Source organism: Peromyscus maniculatus, chromosome 13 (genome assembly GCF_049852395.1).
Source record: "Peromyscus maniculatus bairdii isolate BWxNUB_F1_BW_parent chromosome 13, HU_Pman_BW_mat_3.1, whole genome shotgun sequence".
Classification (NCBI taxonomy): domain Eukaryota; kingdom Metazoa; phylum Chordata; class Mammalia; order Rodentia; family Cricetidae; genus Peromyscus; species Peromyscus maniculatus.
The window spans coordinates 42,825,973-42,848,017 of record NC_134864.1 but is presented as its reverse complement, the minus strand read 5'-3'; the positions used below and the strand labels follow the sequence as shown (position 1 = coordinate 42,848,017).

The window sequence follows — 22,045 nt, the reverse complement described above, 5'->3', positions numbered from 1 at the left end:
ATGGATGGTGCGAGACACAATTGCAATCCCAGCATTCCGACGTCAAGATGGGAGGCCAGGGTGGCAAAATCACCCGACTTTGGTGCATACCAGAAACAACCAGAGAGACCCTCCCTCCCTCCCTCCCTCCCTCCCTCCCTCCCTCCCTCCCTCCCTCCCTCCCTCCCTCAGTGAAGGTGGGGGGAGAGAGCCAACTCCTGAGAGCTGTCCTCTGGTGTCCACATGTGCGCCACTTTTGGGTTTAATAAAGAGCGTGTTAAAATAAGAATCTGAGCGTGGTGGCAGATGCCTTTTGTTAGAATTCCTAGCCACGACCTGCCTGGACTGAGTCTACCAGGTTGATCTCATTCCTCGGGGGAGGATTTGCCCTGGAGGAGGTGGGAATGGGGGGTGGGCTGGGGGTAAGGGGAGAGGGTGGGAGGGGAGAGAATAGGGGAACCCGTGGCTGATATGTAGAACTGAATGGTATTGTTAAATAAATAAATAAATAAATAAATAAATAAATAAATAAATAAATAAAAAGAATTCCTAGCCACTCCCCCAGCTACATGACCTCGAGTGCGCTGGTGAGATCCTTAGTCATCCCAGGACCTTACATCCTAAGTAATTTGCACGCAGCGTGATCACGTTAATCTATGTGCATGCGCGGTGTAGCTATGTAAGCCCATATGCGCATGTGCGGGGATTGGGGAGACCTATAAAGCGGGTTCCACGTATCCCTCCTCTCTTCTTCCTGTGCACATCCCTTCTGTCCGCTTCCCTTATAAACTCTTATAGTGGGTTTTGTTGTACCTCGTGGCTTTTCTTGCACGGTAAACAGCGCCACTTAATAAATACACCTTTAATCCCAGCACTTGGGAGGTAGAGGCAGATGGACCTCTCAGTTCCAGGCCAGCTTGGTTTACAGAGTGAGTTCTAGGACAGTTAGGGCTATACAGAGAAAGAAACCCTGTCTTGAAAAAACAAAACAAAGCAAAACTACAACAAAAAGATACATATATGCTATGAAGTAGATGTTCTTGGTGCCTGGTTGGAATCTCTCCTAAGAGCTCTGACTGCAATAAAATCCAGAGGCCTGGATTCCATCATATTGATGGTGAAGACTTCGAGATTGCTGTCTTCTTTGATCACTCTGTAGCCTGAATATTTGAGACAAGTGTTATGATATTGCACCCCCCACCCCACACCCCGTCACTGGCTGGACCAGGGTGTCCCACATATGAGGGGACACATGCTGGGCAGATGTGGCAGCAGGTGGAGGCACGTCATTCACAGACCAGGCGTTGCATTTGTGCAAAAATAAGTTTATTATAATAGAGAGATGAAGAGAAAGATAGGGAAAGACAGAAAGAAGAGAGAGGGAGAGAGGGAGGGGGGCCAAGGGTGCACACCTTGTGGGAATGGAGAGAAAAAGAGCAGAAGAGAGAGAAGAAGGGGGGTTCCTTAAATCAGGCTTTTACGTCAGGAATGAGGGAGGTCCCAAGGGGTGGGTTCCCAAGGGGCAGGTCAGAATGATAACAACGGGGTCTCTCGCTGAACCTGAACTTCTCCGATTTTGCTTTACTGCAGGCTGGCAAGCTACTAGGATCCCCTTGTCTCTGCTTCCCAGATCTGAGGCTGCAGGTGGGTGCCACCATACCAGCCTTTTTTTTTTTTTTTTTTTTTTTAACTTAGGTGTTAGAGTCCAAACTCAGGTCCTCATGCATTCATAGGAAGTGCTCTTACCCACCGAGCTATCTCCTTACCCCTAAAATCAAGACTTACACACACACACACACACACACACACACACACACACACACACACACACACCAAAACTCCTTTAGGTGATTATAATATGGAGGCTGGCTTGAAAGACAGGGAAAATTATGGGGACACAGGAAAGGAAGGAAATCCCTTACTCTGGGGTCTGGCTAAAGTTGCTCGCTAGCTGAGAGGCGAGAAGTGCATCACAATTACATTGGTTTATAGACTGACTATATCCCAACAATATTCCTTTTATATCGAGATGTTTCAAATAAGAACGTTAAACTAGTAATGAACCACGTTTAAGGTTGAAGTGTAGATGGCCTTCAGTTCCTTTCCCAAATGTAGACCTTCAGTTTTGGGGAATCTCCCAAACAAGACTATAAACTTTGTCCACAAGGAAAGCATGTCTTAGTTCCCTGTGTTAGGCATCTTCAGGTGACACAGGTTTACCTTATCAGCTCTGAGGATATCTAGTGCACCTCAGAGACCAACTTATGAGACCACTGAAGCTCCTTAGCAACCTTTTGAGGTGTGACGTCAGAAGACAACAAAGTCATACGTTGTAAGGATGCTTTAGGGCAATCTCTTTCTAGAAGGCCACGCCTACACTTGGGTGTGTCCTATCCTCCCCTGAGCACCCATCTCTTTTTTTTAACTCTGTGCTTAACACCTTAACACCTTCCCTCCTACTGAACTGCAAATCTACTTCATATTGGCGTGTCCTGGAAGTCCCCCTGTATCCTCCTCCTGTAATGAGGCTCATACGAAGCTTATTCTGGTGGGATGGTGCTCCAGCCACGGGGACTGCTTGAGCCTGGGGACTCAAGCTGGCAACTTATCAAACAAGCTCAGACAGATGGGCCAAATTCCAACTCCAGAGCGAACCTCTCAATAGAGTAGCACAGCGTGAAGGAATTTTACAATATGATCCATACCCCTAGAGACGTTTGAATCTCTGTAAGACTGGCCCTAGTGATCTGCATTTCCACAACCAGTTTGTGTGTGTGTGCAAATGAGGCAGCCTATCTGAAATGCTTTTACCTCTCAGCTGTAAAGATACATGCAGGATTTTCCAGTCTTGGAGAGGCAGAAACGTAGGTAGCCCCAAAGCATAAGGCAACGAGTTCTATGCTATCCCAGACAGGAATAGATACAAGTTTGGAGGCCTGGGGGAGACATTGGCAGGTATCCTGCTCTGGGAGCTGTTGCAAACCAGAGCCACGAAAGGGATTAAAGTGAATGGCCAGCTATATGGGGGAGGGGCCTCAGACCACACTACCATTCCATCTTACAGAGTTACCTAAATCAGTTTAGGAATTAGAAATCGTACGTTGCCAGCAGTGGCCGTTTGTCCGGGGTATAGTGAGGACAGATTTACACTGAAAGGCACAGGAGAGTCGGAGAGTTGTTGGTTTTCTACAGAAATTTGGAGCGGATAAAGGACATGGGCAAAGGCAGGGGTGAAATCCAGGCACCAGCCACCAGCCACCTGGTGACGAAACAGGCGTGTGTGTGTGTGTGTGTGTGTGTGTGTGTGTGTGTGTGTGTGTGTGTGTGTGTGTGTGTTGGGAGGTGGGGGTCTCTCTGCCCCTACAAATCCCAGCTCTTAAGATCACAGGGCCAGTGAAGGTGTTCAGAGGGCTAGGCCATAGGCCGGTGGAGAACCCCAGGAATTCTTGGCCAATCTCAGCCAGTGGAAAGCTCTTGGAATCTTTGATTGCGTGGGTCCCAAGACAGACAGAAGGAAGTTCCAGGTCTAACCAGGGCACCTCTGCGTTAAGTCCACGGTTACCTTGTGCCCCGAATTTTGCTCTGTTGGATACGTGTTCTGGTTGAATGCACCACGACCTCCCACTGAGAAGGTCAGGCTGTGTCAGAGTGAGACAGTTAAGTTGAGAGAGAAAGGGAAGAAATGGAAGTGAAAAGAAAAGACTGCCCCGGGAGAAACTGGGTGCCCTGCCGAGAGCATATGGGAGCCTGGAGGTTTGTCCGTGGGTGGCCTTCAGACGCTTGTGGGTCAGATGGCCTATCCTGAGGTCTTGGGCACCATTATGTTAGATTATTTAAGAGCAGCTACAGAGAGACTAAAGGCACAAAAAAGGAGAGTCTTGGCCTGACCTTAGGAAGGACCATGTTTACTGACGCTAAGTTGTGTGTGTGTGTGGGGGGGAACTTCCATCATCCATGGGTGTGGATGGCCAAAAAGCTTACAGAAGATGGTATGCAGCCTCTTATAGAGGCGGAAATGACTTCCTGGTCCGCAGGGGAAGCTGGGAAGTGTAGTCTTTCAGCAGGAAACTATCAGACGCTATCATTTCATTCTTTCTAAACAGCAGTAAGCTACAGATGTTGCCATGGTTTTAGACAGTGACTATGACTAGGCCTTTGATAATTTACCCATAGCAGTTGATTTCCTTTGGCCTGCTTATGTTGCTGTTGGGTACTTAGGCCTAGAAACCATAGCCTCAGTTTCCCTGTATTTCAAAGCAACCAGGAAACTGAAATTAGTGAAGGAAATAATAGATTTATTTAGTTTGGCCAAATAGTGGGTAGAGGATGACTGTCTAGTTTCCTTACCTCCATGCCTGTGGCCATCTTCCAACTTATAGAAGACTTTGAGAAAAGCTAGCCATATGGAAATGTAGCTGTGATACAGGCCAGCCATCCTTTGCTCGAGGGAGGGAAGGGGGTCTGAGTTCCAGGTTGTCTCCATTCTCTTATTACAGAACAGATGGGTTTTGTTATTGTTGTCAAGTCCTGGCCAAGAAAAGTGTTATCCTGAAGAGCTCCCATTTTAAAAAAAATATTTCATTCATTCATTCGTGTGTGTGTGTGTGTGTGTGTGTGTGTGTGTGTGTGTGTGTATGAAAACACCCATTGAAGACAGAAGGAGTCATTGGAGCCCTTGGAACTGGAGTTACATGCATTCATAAGCCACCCAATGTGGGTGCTGGGATCCAAACTCTGGTCCTCTGAGGGAGCAGTAAGTGATCCTAAAAGCTGAGCTGTCTTCCCAGCCCCAGGTTCCAGGTTTTTGAAAGAAGAAAGAGTCCAAGGGTTTTGCCTGGGGTAGGATCCTCACCTATTCCAGACCTGGCTGAGTTCTTTGTCCCCAGGTCCATTTCTTCCATAGGTATGGGGTGGAAGCCTTTAGTATCTTGTCTTTAGAGGTCAGCTCAGCTCTGACTCTTGCATACCTGTGAAGCAATCAAGTCCTTCAAGGAGAACGGTGAGAGTCTGGTAGCAGAAGGGAAGGACACACATGTGTCATTGTAAGAACATCTCCTCTTTGCCTGGAGCTTCCGCATAAGCTCACAGCCCATACTAAACAACACCTTCATATTGAACAGTCAAATCCCTTTAGCTAAGTTTGATACCTGATTGGGAGCCATCAATGTATTCAAAATAATTCCGCCTCGTGTTTTCAGAAATGTGTTGGTGATAGTTGGCATCCGTCTCGTATACAAGACTTCCAGACAAAGGAGATTTCTCATTCCAATACTCGCGGGGCTAGAAAAGCACAAACTTCTCCCAAGGCTGTGCTTCTCCCAAGGAAAGCTCTTGCTAGAATCTTCAGTATAGTTACCTCAAAGGGAGACTTTTAGAAAATGTAAGTAAGCTTGACAGATAATGGCAAGACATAGTTCAGAACTATAAATTTTACCAAAGGTTACGCTGTATATTTTAACGCAAAGATGGATAACAACATTTAAGACTCACACAGGCGAAGCAGGCGTGCCGATGGATCTGACTCCAAAGCTCATCTTTCACGACGGCGTCTGAAATCTGAAGCACAACATGCTACTCTAAGATAAGGAATGCATTAGCATGTAAAGAGTTCTTCCGTGCAACAGAAATCGATCGCTTCATTTAATATCTGAGAAGAAAACAAAAATTGTTTTAGTCATTAAATATGGGAGAGCCTGATGGATGGAAACAACCTTTTCAAAGAATCAGAGACGCCTTTGAAATATAGCAAAGGAGGTAACGAGAAAGGAAGGATCGCGCTGGGCTCACTTTCTCTGAAACTGGAAATTCACTGCTACTGAGTGGGAACAAGGCGTGACTTGACTTGGTCTGGCCCTTAACCAGCATCTTCAGAAGCACCGATTATAAGCAGTTTGGTTATTTTGTCTATTTTTTGAAGCACCTCCACCTTTCATTAATTCAAATTCAATAAATGAAACACTCCCTCCCCCCCGCCCCCCCCCCCCCCGCGACCCCTCCAGATGTCTAGCGAAATGAGTCAACATTTTGCCCATTAAAGCTACCTGATTGTAAAGTGTCTGGTTCCCAAGCTGACAAAAATAAACAAATGCCCTGAATTAGAAAAAGAGGCTCAGAGACAAAATTAGCAGGCTGTTTGTATGAATCCTATGTGCCTGGGAAACAGGTGAGAAGGACCCCTCAGTCTTCGCTTGCAGCAGCTCCGGGGGAAAGCGCTGCAGCTGCGAACGCGGTGATTAATTAGAGGTGTGCTTTCCCACATCAAAACAACCCGAACAATCCGTCCCAGGTGCTGCATGAATGATGGGAAGAATTGTGTGCCCGTCCCCCGAGACGCGAGTGCAGAATCCGAAGCATAGCTTTTTGTTAGAACTCGGCAATCTTAAAGTAAAACAGATGGATGGGGGAGCAACGCGCCATGAAAGGAAGTCCACCGTGCAATCGGGGGGTAGAGCGACTTCCCTCTAGCTGCCGTCATTTACCTCAGATACGTAAGTAAGCCTTGAATAGCACACGGCGCTCTGAATTGCAGGGTTAGGATGGAAAGCTTGCTTTTGAAATGTATTGTACTTCAAACAAAAAGATCTGGGTACAGCGGGTTTCCAAATTTTAGTGTGCTTAAAAGGCCCCTGGAGTGCGTATTAAGGGGGGTAAATTGCTGGGCCACAGTCCCTTGCGATTCTGACTCAGAGCCCAGCATTATTATCTTGAAGAGTGCCCCCAAATGACCCTGACTCTGTTGATTTGGGATTATGTTAAAAGCAAAGTTAAGAATCATTGCTTCGGTGCTCTTTCTTGGGGCGGGGGTGGGGGGGAGAGGCTGCCTGCTAGACAGTTGTAGACTTGTTAATTTCATTTACCTCTTAGTGTGTATTTCCTAATCTGTCCTGTGCCAGGCTAGGGGGCTAAAATAATATTCAAAGCAGCCAGCTGATAATGAGGTTCAGGCAGCGGATGATCTCAGGGAGAGAGGGAGCGGCGGATGTTCATCCCGGCGGCGGCGTCACACAAATAATGGTGAAATCACACCTTTGGTTAAGTTCTATTACAAGTGGCGTAGAGTGTTGCAGACGTGGGAGAATCAGTGCGGCGGGATGCATCTCATTAGCTCTGCAAGGGTAAACAGAACCCGCTTTTAGGTTTAAGTTCTGAACGCTTTTGTCTCCCGTCTCGCTCCTAGGATCCTGTATTTGTCGGCGTGCTACCCTGCCCCTGCTGTGTGGCACGAAGATGCTGGAAATGGATGGCATTTACGTTCTGCATGTCCATGCTGAGATGCCATGGAGGGCTCTCCATCCCAGGCTGCAAACCTGAAATCTTTTCTTGAAGATGAATCACACAATCAGATGAAAGAACTCCGTGTTAGAATCCACAAGGCCTCCAGCAAAACACTCACAGGTCTTGATCTAGAAGTGTCGTCCACACGGAGAACTGGTGCAAGACCTGGGTCCCAAGGACTTCAAAAATGTCTTGCTAAATCCTCCCTAGTCAGGATGCCCAGTGTTTTTATATCAGCCACAGATTCAAACTGTAGGGGAAAAAAAAAAGAAGAGGTAGATAACAGAAGACAATATCTGAAGCCTAAACATGGTTGTAACCGTATTAAAAATTCAAAAGGTCACTGTGCTAGACTAGTTCATTAGCAAGCCATCACTTTGAAAATGAACTACACAAAAACAACTAAGAATTGAAAGAACTTGTGGCCTAGATACTGGTGACCTAAAAACTTATGTCTAATGTTTTCTCGGCATTCCCGGACGGAGTGCTGGGATTGCATTGGAAAGCAGGAAGCAGGCAGCCCACCCTCAGGGAGCTCACAGTCTCTTGCAGACACAGCCAGGGACATTTCTTACCTGCCAAGCACCCTTAAAATTGGGAAACTGGGAACAAATCAGATTTCAGTGTCCATTCTAGGAGACAATGCCTCTTAGTCCAGAGATAATAACTGATAGAAAGCACTGGGGCCTGGAAGCCAGAGACCCGATGTCTAATCCCACCTCTGCCACTTGTGGCAGGTAGTGTAACACCTGAACAGTGTGTGGCCTGTTTGATCAGCAGATCCTTCCGCTGTGACGCCAGTACTTGGCTTGTGTAGTGTGGGTCTGTGCAGTAATTCCTCTGTGCCTTATATGTTTTGTCCTAGGATGTCGACTCACCTCATCCCCACTGAAGAAGAACCCACACTGACCATCCCATTTCACTTGGTATTTGTGTAGGAAAGAGAAAAGAGGATCCCATCTCATACTTATATGTTATCTAAGCTGCCCACCTGTTCTATATTTATCTTTCTGCTCTCTGGTCCCTTGCCAGCTTTGACTTGTGAATTTCCTCAGCTCTTTGGTACAAGTTCTGTGTCGCCTGCTCGATACCATAATCTGAGGTCCTCCAGGTTTGCTGATCTACATCCTCCCAGTGGCACATTTTAGAATCTTTAAGAGGGGGGGGGTGGGGGGGGGGAAGAGGCAGATGTGAAGCTCTCTTATTTGCTGCTCAATAATGGTACTCTGCATTTAGGAAACTGTTTTAGTTTGAAAAGTACAAATCAATTTGTAATTACTACTATATACTATTTAAAATACAGATGAGCTGGGGTGGAGAGATGGCTCAGTGGTTAAGAACTCATATGGCTCTTCCAGAGGACCCACATTCAATTCCCAGCATCCCTATCAGTCAACTGACAAATCCCTGTAACTTCAGGTCCTGGTGATCTCATGCCCTCTTCTGGCCTCTTCAGGTACCTACAGTCCCATGCACATACCCACAAATGAACACACACGTAATTTAAAGTAAAATAAAATCTTTTTTTAAAAAAAAGAAAGAACAGGGACACTTGTTTTATCAAAAGATTTCAGCATACAAATATTAAAAGATTCAAAGTCCAATCATTAGCTTGTTCCAGAAGAAAAATTAAAATTCTTGTTCAACTTCTGAAGATGGGCAGGCACAGGGGATGGCATACTTATCAATTAAAAATAAAATTTGTGGTAATTTTATTTAAAGGTGTGTGTTACCACTGCCTAATCTCTATGTTTGATATTGTGGCTGTTCTGTTCTCTGACCCCCAGATAAGTTTATTAGAGTGAACAATATTTTGGGGAACACAATACCACCACACTTCCCTCCCTCTTTCCGGTTGTTTTATTTATTTATGTCATAATTTATTTGATATAAAATACAACTTATTTTATTTCTTAAAGTGACAGCCCAGATCTCTAATTTAAGCAGTTAATAAAGTGATTTACTATTTTGGAGGGAGCAGTTATCATCTTTTCACCTAAAAAGTAAGTCTAAGTTGATCACCATGTTTATCTAGTGAACGTTCTGTTTATAAAGATCTCTATGATGTAGTCCTTGTGCCATCAGTACATTGGGTATCAAATCTATTGTGAAAATCTCATTACACTCATCTCCATGTTGAAGAACCAAGTGTTTTCAATCATCTTATTATTTGATTGTTTGAGTGGTTCACAATCCATGTACTTGGTGAAGCAAACGTAAATTAGAAAGAGGAGGAGGAGGGGGAGAAGGGGGAGAATGTGGGAAAGAGGGAGGAAAGTGTGGTGGTATTGTGTTCCCCAAAATATTGTGCACTCTAATAAAGTTATCTGGGATGTCAGAGAACAAAACAGCCACAATATCAAACATAGAGGTTAGGCAGTGGTAACACACACCTTTAATCCTAGCATTCCAGAGGCAGAAATCCACCTGGATCTCTGTGAGTTCAAAGCCACACTGGAAACAGCCAGGCATGGTGACTCAAGCCTTTAATCCCATGAAGTGAGCCTTTAATCCCAGGAAGTGATGGCAGAAAGCAGAAAGGTATTTAAGGCGTGAAAACCAGGAACTAGCCTGGTTAAGCTTTTAGGCTTTTGAGCAACAGTTCAGCTGAGATTCATTCCAGATGAGGACACAGAGGCTTCCAGTCTGAGGAAACAGGATCAGCTGAGGAATTGGCAAGGTGAGGTGGCTGTGGCTTGTTCTGTTTCTCTGATCATATCAGTGTTCACCCCAATACCTGGCCCTGAGTTTTGTTTTTTTTTTATTAATAAGACCTTCTAAGATTTGTGCTACAGGGAAGGAGGGGCGGACAAGACAGAGGACCAGAGGGAAAACAGTTTAACCTTCATCCCCAAGATAGTTTTTATTTCTTTTGTTATTTCTTCACTTATTATTTTTAAAATTTTTTAATTTAATTTTTTTTTTTTTTGAGACAGGGTGTCTCTTTGTAGCTCTGGCTGGAATTTAGTATATAGACCAGGCTGACCTTGAACTCACAGAGATCCACCAGTCTGTGCTGGAATTAGAGGCAAGTGCATACACCACAACGCCCAGCCTTAAGACAGTTTTTAAAGGTCCCTGGTTAGTAATGAATTTTAAGATCTTCTTTAAAAATAACAACAACAAAAAAGTCATCTCTGATTTGATTCCCCTCCAGGATAGATTTTAAATAATAAACATGTGCAACATGTGAAGGGTGGGTTTTCTGATTTTATATATGTCAGAATCTTTAACGGATTTATTTCTCCAAGGTTGGTGTATGAGCTCCAAACAGTCATTCCTTGGAGGTTCCTGTGCAGCAGTTAGTTTCATGAAATTTACACCCGAGAGGCCCTATTGCACCCCCACACCTGTGGAGGTATAGTTCCCATGCAAAGAAACCTCTGGTCACTGTTATTAGCTACTGAAAAACCCTGTGTTTAAATGCCTTGTTCTCCTGACCTTACAAGAATTTTGTTCCCCAAAATGCTCTCTCACATAAGTTTTGCAACTGGCTTTAAATGTTTTGTGTTGAGAAAGTCCGATGTTGAAATATTAGAACACTATGCATTACTTTAATCTACAGATTAACTTTATTCTATAGGAAGATAATTCGTTATCTTTGCATAGGTAATGCCACACTTTTTCTTGTTAATACTATAGGACTATAATAATATAGTAAGAGTCTTCATTAAAGCTCAAATGTGGGCCACTAGATTGCTGGAAACAACTAGTCGGATACAGAGATCGTACCGGAGAGCTCTACAAGCATCATCATCATCATCAATATAGTACCTCAGGTAATCTTTATGCCAACAAAATTAAGAAGGCATTAATTAGTATTATCTCCAATTCACAGATGAGAAAAGAGACACAGACAAGACGGGCTAGTAAATGAGCAACAGAACTTGCCCGTGATGGCCTGTCTGTAAATCATATTCCTCATCACATGGCATGGCTTCTCTGGCTACTTGGTAATTTACAGGAAAAATAACTAAAGTCATCGCACGTTTTAAAATTCTCTAAAGTGAGGCTGGATATGGCTGAGCAGTTAAAAGTGATTGTAGAGCAATCGTGAAGACTAGAGTTTGGATCCCAGCATCCATATAGTAAGCCAATGTCCCTGCCATGACCTGTACCACCAGCTCTGAGGTGTGTATGGAGAAAGGACTCATGGGGGTGGGGTGGGGGGAGGCCTTCCTGGCTTCCACTGTAACTCAGTGTCAGCCCCAGATTCCGGGAGAGACCCTGCCTCAAAGGAGTAGGCAGAGAGTGATAGAGGAGAACACTTAACACACTCCTCTGGCCTCCACGTGTCTGCACACAGGCAAGTACCACAAATGGGGGGCACAGCTGCACACAACACACAGGCACATCCATTCACACACACACACACACACACACAAATGAGAGAAAAGTGTTCTAAAGGAATATAGTTCAGCAGGTGAATCAGGTGTACTCTGCATTTCTGCTTTTTGTTTTCTCTGCGTTACAACTTGGGCTTTTCAGCCCAGACAGTCAAGTTCACATACTTAACATCAAGCCAGTAATGTAGATGCCACAACCTTTAGAGAGGGGCAGTGCCCGACCACGAAGTTTCCCAGACTGAGAGCATCACAGCAAACGGCGCCTGTTCTGTGCTGTAGTTGTTAACACTGGGCATCGCCTGGGCATCATTGTGTCTCCTACTCAGTAGGAAAGTATAAAGGTGTTAGTGAGGATGATGAGTCTCTTGAATTTCTACTTCTTAGAAAATATATTTTCTTAAAGGCTAATGACTTGGCTCCTAGACAATGTTCAAAACAAATGTATGCCTGACTTTATAAGAATAAACTACTATCCAGGCTCGCTGAAGAGGCCTGCTTTCAATTCACACCCATGTTCCTGTTGTCTGGAACACACCATGTTCATGTTGTCTGGAAGTGGGTTTCAGTATAATAGAACACACACTAAGGCCAAATCTGTTTCCGGCATTACTAAAAGCAAATGACATGTCTGTGAAATGCATGCTAGCTGAATTTTTTTAAGTGGGTCAGCTATAGACTCAGTGTGGCACTTATATCTGGTTATGTGTCACAGTGACTTGGTGATTATGTATCACTGTCCTCTGCTCCCTCTTTCTTACTGACTTATTGTTTGAAACAGAAGGATAAAGGACCCAGAAGATAATCAATGGATTATGTCTATTGGGTTGGGAGGAACTGAGAGAGCATTAGGAATGAAAAAAGAAGAAGTAATGGAAGTAATATTAGCAAGCATAGAAAACTAAAGCTGCGATGATGCATCTCTTCTCCTCACCCTAGATTATTACTTGGACTAAAGTACATGGAGAAGAGTCTTCAGCCAGAATCCCCCGACTTTCTCCTGTGTGCCATTGTGACTTAATAAAAATTGCCTCTAATCAGATTCTTGTAGCCAGAATTTTTCCTGGTCGGGACAAAGCTCTCCCATTTGCATCCTGAAGCTGCTTAGTCCCAAGTAAACACACCAAGGTTTATATTATTTATAACTGCTCAGCCATTAGCTCAGGCTTATTACTGACTAGGTCTTACACTTAAATTAACCCGTAATTCTTATCTATGTTTAGCCATATGGCCTGCTACCTTTTCTCAGTTCTGCCTTCACATTTTGCTTCCCCTGTGTCTGGCTGGCGACTCCTCCCTCTTTCTTCCTTTCAGAATTCTCCTAGTCCGGTTGCCCAGCCTATACTTCCTGCTTGGCTACTGGCCAATTAGCACTTTATTGATTGTATCAGTGTACAAGAGCATTATCCCACAGCAGATTCTGATACCACATCAGGGCCCCAAAACACTGTAAATGGAAGAGGGAGCCTTAGGCCAAAGTGTGAGTCATGAGCCCAGGGAAATATAGATATACCAGGGAGTTTAAGTCCAAGCAATCACTTAGTAGCCAGATCATCTGTGGAATCTTAAGAAACAAGGAAACTAAGCAGGAAAACAGAGCCAAGCTACTATGACAAGGAAAATCCTTGGCAATGGTACCTAACCTAGTCTTCTTAGCGCCGCAAGGGGCAGGCACTTTGGAGGGAGTGGGTAGTGTGGGTCAGTAGAGAGCCAAATAGAACACAGTGCTGTGTGGCTGATGCTGATGGAGCCTTGCACAGTAATGACACTATGTATAGGAGGTATGTGTATATATGTAATATAATCTGCTTATGTAATTTTATTGTGTACATACATATCTTATTAGGCTGTATATTCTTATAAAATATAACGGGGGTAGTATATATGTTATAAATTATTATTTAAGGTAGATACAGTGATTATAAAGAGCAATGAGGGTAGTATGCAGGTGCTTTTTACCAGCAAAAACCTCTAGTACAGAGCAGCCCAGCCCAGAGCATTTGAGAGCAGGAAGCAACAGGAGGTGGTACAAAGAATATAAGAGAGGGAACTGTGAGTCCAAATGTAGGTCCTGACTTTGCTATAGTCCAGTGACTTTGTTTATAGTCCAGTGACCTTCGTTTCTGGACCTTCAGCCTCCTTCCTGCAGGATTAAGCAGGGTGGCTAAGACAGGCTACAAGGTTTTCTCTAGTTCAAAGAGGGATGGCACTTAGATGAGCAAAAAAGGTGGCCCTGCCCACCTGCAGCTCAATTTTCTTACCATGCGACAGAGTGTATATGTATGCATGCATGTATGTATATATACATATATATTTATGCACACATGAATGTATATATGCACACTTGCATACATGCATATATGTATAATGTATATATGCATATACACCTATACATGTATATGAATATGTGTATGTATATATATATCAACAGTTCTAGCATTTCTTTTTTTAAATTTAATTTTATTTTATTTTACAATATAATTTAGTTCTACATATCAGCCACGGATTCCCTTGTTCTCCCCCCCTCCCGCCTCCTTCCCCTTCCCCCCAACCTACCCCCCATTCCCACCTTCTCCAGGGCAAAGCCTCCCCTGAGGACTGAGATCAACCTGGTAGACTCAGTCCAGGCAGGTCCAGTCCCCTCCTCCCAAACTGAGCCAAGCGTCCCTGCATAAGCCCCAGGTTTCAAACAGCCAACTCATGCACTGAACACAGGACCCGGTCCCACTGCCTGGATGCCTCCCAAACAGATCAAGCCAATCAACTGTCTCACCTATTCAGAGGGCCTGATTCAATTGGGGGCCCCTCAGCCATTGGTTCATGGTTCATGTGTTTCCATTCGTTTGGCTATTTGTCCCTGTGCTTTATCCAACCTTGGTCTCAACAATTCTCGCTCATATAAACCCTCCTCTTTCTCGCCAATTGGACTCCCGGAACTCCACTGGGGGTCTGGCCCTGGATCTCTGCATCCGGTTCCCTCAGTCATTGGATGGGGTTTAAACTCGAGTTCTTTCTGAATCTTAAAGCAAACTCTTAGCTGTGAGCCTCTGTAAAGGAGAAACAGAAGAGGACATGAGTCTGAGGGAGGCCATATGAGAGGGCACCAGAATAGCTGGATGGTGGGTGTTGCCAGAAGTAAGTTTGGGCCACGAAGGAAGGGATCACCAGTCTGACTGAGGTGTCTGGACAAGGCAAACTTTTCTCTTGATCAAGAGGGTGTGCTTGGAAGGGTGAGCACACGGAGACAGGAAGAGTGCATGCGTTCTGTTCTAAGCCAGGTGGTGACGATGTCTTACCTCATTGGCTGGGGTCAGACTCCGTGGTCTCAGTCCAGTTGGCTAGTCTGAAAAGAATCGGCACACGGAAGTTGGGGGAGGGGAAAGGGTCGCTGCTCCAAGGAAAAGAGGGTCGCTGCTCTATGCCATCAACTTCCTGGAAGAGAGCAAGGGGCCCTTGTGTAAACAAGGATTTTACTAGGTGGAGAGGATTAGAACATTTACATAACGGTCTTCTAAGCTGGGGAAGATAAAAAAAGATTTTCATTCCTGTTCTTATATTATTTGATAGAAAAGACCCCTATGTGGTATTTTTACATTATGATCTAATGCATTGTGTTCATGTATGAATTTCTCAAGGAATGAAAAAACAGCAGCAAACCTTGCATCCGCTGAACACACGACGACGGCACAGGGTCTACATTCCCATCCCCAAAGGGCCGGATGGGAGGAGCATAGAGAGAAGGACTGGATCCAAAGCAAAACCCACCCCAGCGGCTCCGGCCTTAGGTCCCTCAGCTCCATGTGAGGCACGTGGCATGATGGGAGTCCAAAGGGCCTGAGCATTTCCACTCTTACGGCTTTGCTGGTTCCAGTCTACATGGACTCTCCTGGGCTACCTGCTCATTGCCTGCGGCTTCCTTCAGTGTTCTGGGCTGGTAGAGCTCAAGTGTCGCCCTCACAGCTTTATGCATCCTCCCAGGGCCTCCCCGTGGGGTTCCCCACTTACCAAGTACTGCCTTCCCAGGCTCGCCTTTGAGATCTGACTGAATACCTCCAGGACCCTAGAAGCCTTGCATTCTGTATGTTTGAAAGGTCAACACCCCATGGACACCAAAGTTTTCATCTTCTTGACCCAGAACCCCTTTCACGGCTACAAAGGTCTCTGGGTGTCTGCATGGCTGAGTTCTAAGGAATAGTAGCTTACCAGCCCTTTACATTTTTGAGTCTGGGAAGGGTGAGGTCTGCCCAGTTCCTAAGGTGGCGTGAAGGTATCTTTCCTGATGTCACAATATGAATATTAGATTTCTCTTTAATGACAGCACTATCTACGGTAGCCACAACTTTCTTGGCCTCAGCTTCCCAGGAGCTCCATACCCTGATTCTCACTGAAACTCACAGCTAGAGACGTTTGGATCCAGGCTTGGCTGGCTCTGTCTTGTTTCTGTGTCTGTGGAGAGGCACGCAATAATGGTGGGAGGGCCTGGTGGAACAAGGCTACTTGTTCCATACTAAAGAGATGCTGGGAGTCGCTAGGCACCCATGTCCCCTTCAAAGGCATTCGTTCAACCACCAGGCCCCACCTCCTCAGAGTCCACTTGCCTATGAACTCACAGTAGGCAAACCCATTGAGGAAGATAACACCTTCCCAATCCAATCACATCTCCACAAGCTCACCAGCTGGGGACCAAACTGTCAGCCCAAGAGACTATGTGACGGACATAATGAGAAGACAGCCTCGTATAAGCCAAGAAAAGGGAGTCTTGGGATAACCTCAAGGCAGCTGACACTGTCAGCACCTGACATTGTGAGGACATAATGACACTGGGAGCATAGACTTCTAGCTTCCGGAAATGTGAAAAATATAAATACCTGTTTCTCAAGCCCCCGGTTGTAGATTTTTTTTTTTCTAATGGTAGCCTGAGCTGACTAGTAGTGTTCAAAGTAAGTTTTGTCAACTCCAGTTCAGTCATCCTTTTATGTTTCTCCCTTGCCTCAGCCCCTAGGTCTACCTTTAATATATGTTCCTTACAAAGAGATTTTCTTTCTAGTCTAACGCCTGTAGGAAGGAAATGTGAAATACTGACATTTAACAGGATTCTTTTTCAGCTGCATCACACTGTTCGAAGTGAAGGGTTTTTGTTGAGTCTTGGAAAAGCTGATGGGGAAAATCCATAAATGGAGTTGATGGTCCTGTCACTGGTATTGGTAGAGAACCACCTTGCCGACGAGTTAGTGCCAAAAACGTCTGCGTGGACTCACTGATTTCCTTTCGTGATGACTGTCTGGATTTAAAACAGGCCCCTTTAAGTTGACAGCCCAGCCTGGAGGGTCTCACAGAAACAGTACTGTGAGGAGTTTCTTCAAGAGGGACCGTCCTCAAGGGGTGATGAATTCGCGGAAGGCAACCAGATGGGCAGGAGGAGACCGCACAGAGAAAGAAGAGAAATGAGGAGCAAGCAGGCGCTCTAGGCCACTTACTGGTCAGCAGTGCCTTGTTAGAGCTTTAAAATCGTATGAGGTGTTGAGTCTAGGTTCCTTTAAAAACAACAACAAAAACCAAACCCTATTTGAGACAGGGCTGCCCTATGTGCTCAAGTCTGGTCTTGAACTTCTGGGCACAAGCAATCTTTCTGCTTCAACCTCCCAGGTAGCTGGGACTATAAGCATGCCCCTTCAGACTAGCTTCAATACCAGTGTTTTTGTTGTTGTTATTGTGTGTGTGTGTGTGTGTTTCTTATCCTTTGTAGCACTGGGAGTCACAGCTGGAGTGTCACAGATCCTAAATTAGCACTCAACCTCGGAGTTAAACACCACGCCCTTATTTTTTTGAGACAAGGTCTTGCCATAGCTTAGGTTGGACTCGAACTCATGATCTTCACGCCCCTCCTTTCTGACTGCTGAGCTTACAGGCATGGGTAAACATGACAGGTTCCAATTTTAGAGGAGTTGAAGATGGGGTCTGAGTCTAATTTATTCACTTGCGACTGAATCTAATTTAGCTGTTTGTCTCGTCTCTAATCAAGGCAGCGAAAGTAACTTAAATACACCAGTGCTCATGTGCGTGTTAAGTTACCATAAAACACAAATAAGAAAAAGATTTCTCACTGCAGAAGACACTTCTTGATACATATGTGTGTGTGAATGTATAAATGTGAATTTTCTCTCTGTAACATTTATTTATACATGTTTATTTATATATAATATTTGGAATTTGCCTTAATAATTTCTTAGACAAGAATTTTCTTCCTAGTAAAACAAGTATTGCCGTTAGTAAACAGTCTCGCAGACCCCACTCGTGGGAAAGCAAAATCAGAATTCAGGAATGGTTGCTCTGATGTCCTTTTCACCAGACCACAAGTCCCTTCCTGCCAGAGAGGCTAAATGATGGTACGTTCCTGCTGAGTGCCTTCACATGTCTGGAGAGTCGGGGCCTCATCACTGCCCCAGAATATAAATGAATTTTCTTCCACCAAAGGACACCAGAAACAGATGTTCCTCCTTGCCTTCTTCAACTATAAAACACTTTTGTTGTTTTTACAAAGGATCTATAGTCATATTTTAAAGGAACCTTCATTCCCTTGGGGGCAAGAGGATTAATATTTAGTAGGTGGGGATGTTTGTTATGATTTTTGCATATGTTGTCTCTTTGCCTTCTCAAAACAACCCTTTGAGGAGGAACCGCTGGGTGAATTTAAAGATGGGCAAACAGACTTGGGAGGGTTGCTGAGCCTCTCTGGGCCACAGAGAGAGTTAGTAGGTAGCCAGATCTCAATAGTCTGGGTCAGTAACCTGGCACAGGCCTTTATTCCACCTCATTTGCTGTTTCTCAGAGCCCATGTCTTTGTCTCCTGAGACTACTGTGGCGTATTACCACAGTTAGGTGCTCTGTAGGAGACGGGAATGTATTTCATCGTTTAGAGGCTGGGAAATCCAATCAAGGCACTAGCAGCTTTGGAGTCTGGTGAGGTCTTCCTCCTGGTTCCCTGGTGGCCTTTTTCTAGCTGTCTTCTCAAATGACATAAGGGACAAGGCATGCTCTGTGGTCTCTTTTTTAAGGACACCCATCCTACTCTCAAGGTGCCACCCTTATTATATAATTACCCCCCCACACACCAGTGTCCCCACCTCCGAATGCCATCACATTAGAGATTAGGTTTCATTATAGAACGTTCAGAGGCGCAGCATTTGGCTTATTGATGTCCCCAGGATGACCCTTAGGATCTAAGCATAATCCGTACTAATTAAATCACCTTTAAGTTTGTTTACTAACATATCGCAAAAGATTGGCTGCGGAATTTTTCATCAGCTTTGGAGGAAATATGCAAGATAATAAAGATTTAATATTTTCAAAATTTAAATTCATTTATTTTGCATCCTGGTTGCAGTTTCCCCTCCCCTGTCTCCTCCCAGCCTCTCCCTGTACCCCTCCACACTCCACCCTTCCACCCCCCAACTCCCTCACTCCCCTACCCCGTTTCCAAGCCCCCTCCATTTCTGTCTAGGAAAGGACAGTTCTTCCATGAGTATTAACAGAACATGGCATATCAAGTCGCAGTAAGACTAAGCACCTCCCCATGTAGTAAGACTGGGCAAGGCGACCCAGCATGACGAGCAGGGTCCCAAAAGCCAGTAAAAGAGTCAGAGACAGCCCCTGTTCCCACTATTAGGAGTCCAACCAAGAGCTTTTTTTTTTTTTTTTTTTTTTTTTTCAAGACAGGGTTTCTCTGTGTAGCTTTGGAGCCTTTCCTGGATCTCGCTCTGTAGACCAGGCTGGCCTTGAACTCACAGAGATCCGCCTGGCTCTGCCTCCCGAGTGCTGGGATTAAAGGCGTGCGCCACCACCGCCCGGCTGATAATATAGCTTTTAAAACTGACCCTATGGCACCTATCAACTTCATTTTGGAGGACTCTGAGGGTACCATAGACATGTCTTAGAGTAAAAGGGAAAAATGGGTCTTTTCTACAGCAAAGAGTGATATGTCTCCTGAAGTACATTTGGGGACCTACTAGGGGAAGGATGATGAGCAAGGTCAGTTGAGGTGGCTGCCACATTAGTTTAGGAAAGCAGCCCTTAAACAAAATCTTTTGTCCCTGATGACGTAACAGAAATGTGTTTTCTCACAGTTTCGGAGGCTTAGCAGCCCAGGTTCAAATGTCGGCAGCGCTGTTCTGTCTGAGACCTCCCCTTCGCTTGCAGATTGCTTCTTTCCCACTGGGTTCCTAAAGGCTCTGTCCTTCTGCACACTGATGCTTGCATGCAGCTCTTCTTTTAAGGACACGGGTCATCTTAAAGTCTACTTTTTTGACATCATTTTACCCGAGCTACCCTTTAAATATGGCCTTAGTCACTTTCTTGCTGATTCAGGCACTTGAGGAAGGAAGGATGTATTCTGTTTCAGAGTACAGCCGGTCATGTCGAGGAAGGCGTGGTGGTGGGAGCATCCCATGGCTGTAATGGCGGGAGGGTGAAGCAATTTGTTCACATCCCTGATGACCAGAAAGCAGAAAGAATGAATGTTGATGCTTAGCTGACTTTCTCTTCCCTACTGCTTACTCAGCTGGCGTTTCCCAGCCCGTAGGATGGGATTGCCCTTATTCAGGCTGAGTCTCCCCTCAGGTAAGCTTCTCTGGAAACTTACCAAAGACACACTTATAAGCATATCTCCTGGGTGTCTCCAAATATAATCAAGTTGACGCTGATAAGTAACAATGGAAAATTCCAGCTTCAAATAGTGTCACATTATAAGAGACTGGGGATTAGGACTTCAACATATAGGTTTGGGGTGGGGGAAGATATTTTTCATAACAGATGCCCCCCCCATACACACATAGAAAAGGAAATAGTCAAGCCATCCTTTAGAGCATGATACACTCTTGAGATAGCATGATAAGAACCAGGTCTTTCTCAGAAAGGAAAAGCCAACTCACCTAGGTGACATATTCGACTGCCAGTTCATCAGATGTCATCAACAGTTCCGTTTTTGATCCCCACGTGAACTTATGCTAAAGAATCTAGTGGCAGTTTAATGTCTGAAGTTGACTGCTACCCAGGTGGTGCTGAGGTCTACACTATTCAAAGGGCAAGTCCTCAGAAACCGCACATTAAGCCTCAGCATTCCCAGAGTTTCCATAAATGAAACAGCATCTGGGCCTCAGCTAATACTTAAAACATATCCGAGGAGTTTACAACAGTGATTTCAGTTTGATGTGGTAAGGTAAATGTACATATATCCCTGGATATCAATGATTGCCTTCAGTTACTTCTTTTTTTTAATCCCCAAGGTTTACTATAATTATCTTTGACTAGGAGCAAACCACAAAGCTAACATCTCAAATTATAGGTATTAATGTTTAATTGATGCGTTCCTCGTATGGAGGCTAATATGGAAGGATCCAGGGTAAATAACAGCAATATGCAGCTCGCTGCAATTCAAAGTGCAAAATAATTAGAGAACTTCATTACAGATTTGAAAACCAACCAGATTATGTGTTGGTGATGTCAATGAAAATGTGATATGTGCTGTTTTAAAATTTCCAGAAACATCAAAAAGTTAAAAAAAAGTAACACGTGAATCCAAGATACAATGTTTACATATATGAAATTTTATATTCATTGTATCGGCTCATTTTCAATCTTGTTCCTTGATCCTTGTTTAGATTTCATAAAACTAATGAGTAGAAAAATAGATTCATGAAATGTTTTTCAGAACGTAAAAGCTTTTCTAATAGCTGAATGGATTGGTTTTTAAATTAAAAAAATACATCAATTAAAATTTAAACTTAGAAAAAAATGTGATTCTCAGTCACTACAGAAAATGTGCACATTAGCTCCATGAAGGCAAGGTTAGAGCAGTCGACAATACAGGTTTAAATATAATGGATGGAATTGAATGGATCAAATTAAAGAAGTGTAATTAAGAGAATGAATAGTAGTATTTTTTTCTTCCCCTTTTCTTTCTGTTTTTACTTCAGTTTATTGAGTGCTGATGATTTTCCTGGCCCTAACAGATCCTAAGAGGTAGAGTGTCATAAAAATCACATAGTGCTACCGTAAAAGGAGCCCTGAGAGGCTATCCTGCCTTCATCCCCACCCATCAGGGTGACCTTGAATATGGCATCTTACTTCTTGGGCCCTTGGCGTCCTCTTCTGTCAAAAAGAGTTAGTCTAAAGTCTCTTCTAACTCCGACGTTTCATTACTTAAACTCGCCAAGGAATTAAAATTGATGTGTGTGAGTAAATTATGTTATGAGGGAAAGCGTTTTGTTTACGCTGGAGGAACGCTGTTTTCCTCTTGGTCATTAAACTCAGAACACAAAGGGATGTCTGTGAACTCAATTAAAGTCCAAATCTGTAGGTAGGCTGAGCAAATCACCTGGGCGCTTGGACAAGCTGGAGACAGGGAGGGATCAGATTTCTTCCGACTCTTCCGACTTTTCCAGGGACTCTAT

General features: G+C 44.4%; 1 long non-coding RNA gene across 4 annotated transcripts; it reads right to left on the bottom strand.

Moving 5' to 3' along the window:
• Window positions 1-1,766: 1,766 nt before the first annotated feature.
• Window positions 1,767-14,670, bottom strand: LOC121822069 (uncharacterized). 4 transcript variants are annotated; one of them, XR_013044108.1, is made up of 4 exons: window positions 14,371-14,670; window positions 6,837-7,504; window positions 5,127-5,626; window positions 1,767-4,986 (listed from the first exon to the last, which is right to left on the bottom strand). It is a non-coding gene; the product is annotated as an uncharacterized LOC121822069 (long non-coding RNA). The 4 variants fall into 4 exon arrangements; XR_013044107.1 differs by having other exon boundaries at window positions 1,767-5,347; window positions 5,470-5,626; XR_013044105.1 differs by having other exon boundaries at window positions 1,767-5,626.
• Window positions 14,671-22,045: the final 7,375 nt, after the last annotated feature.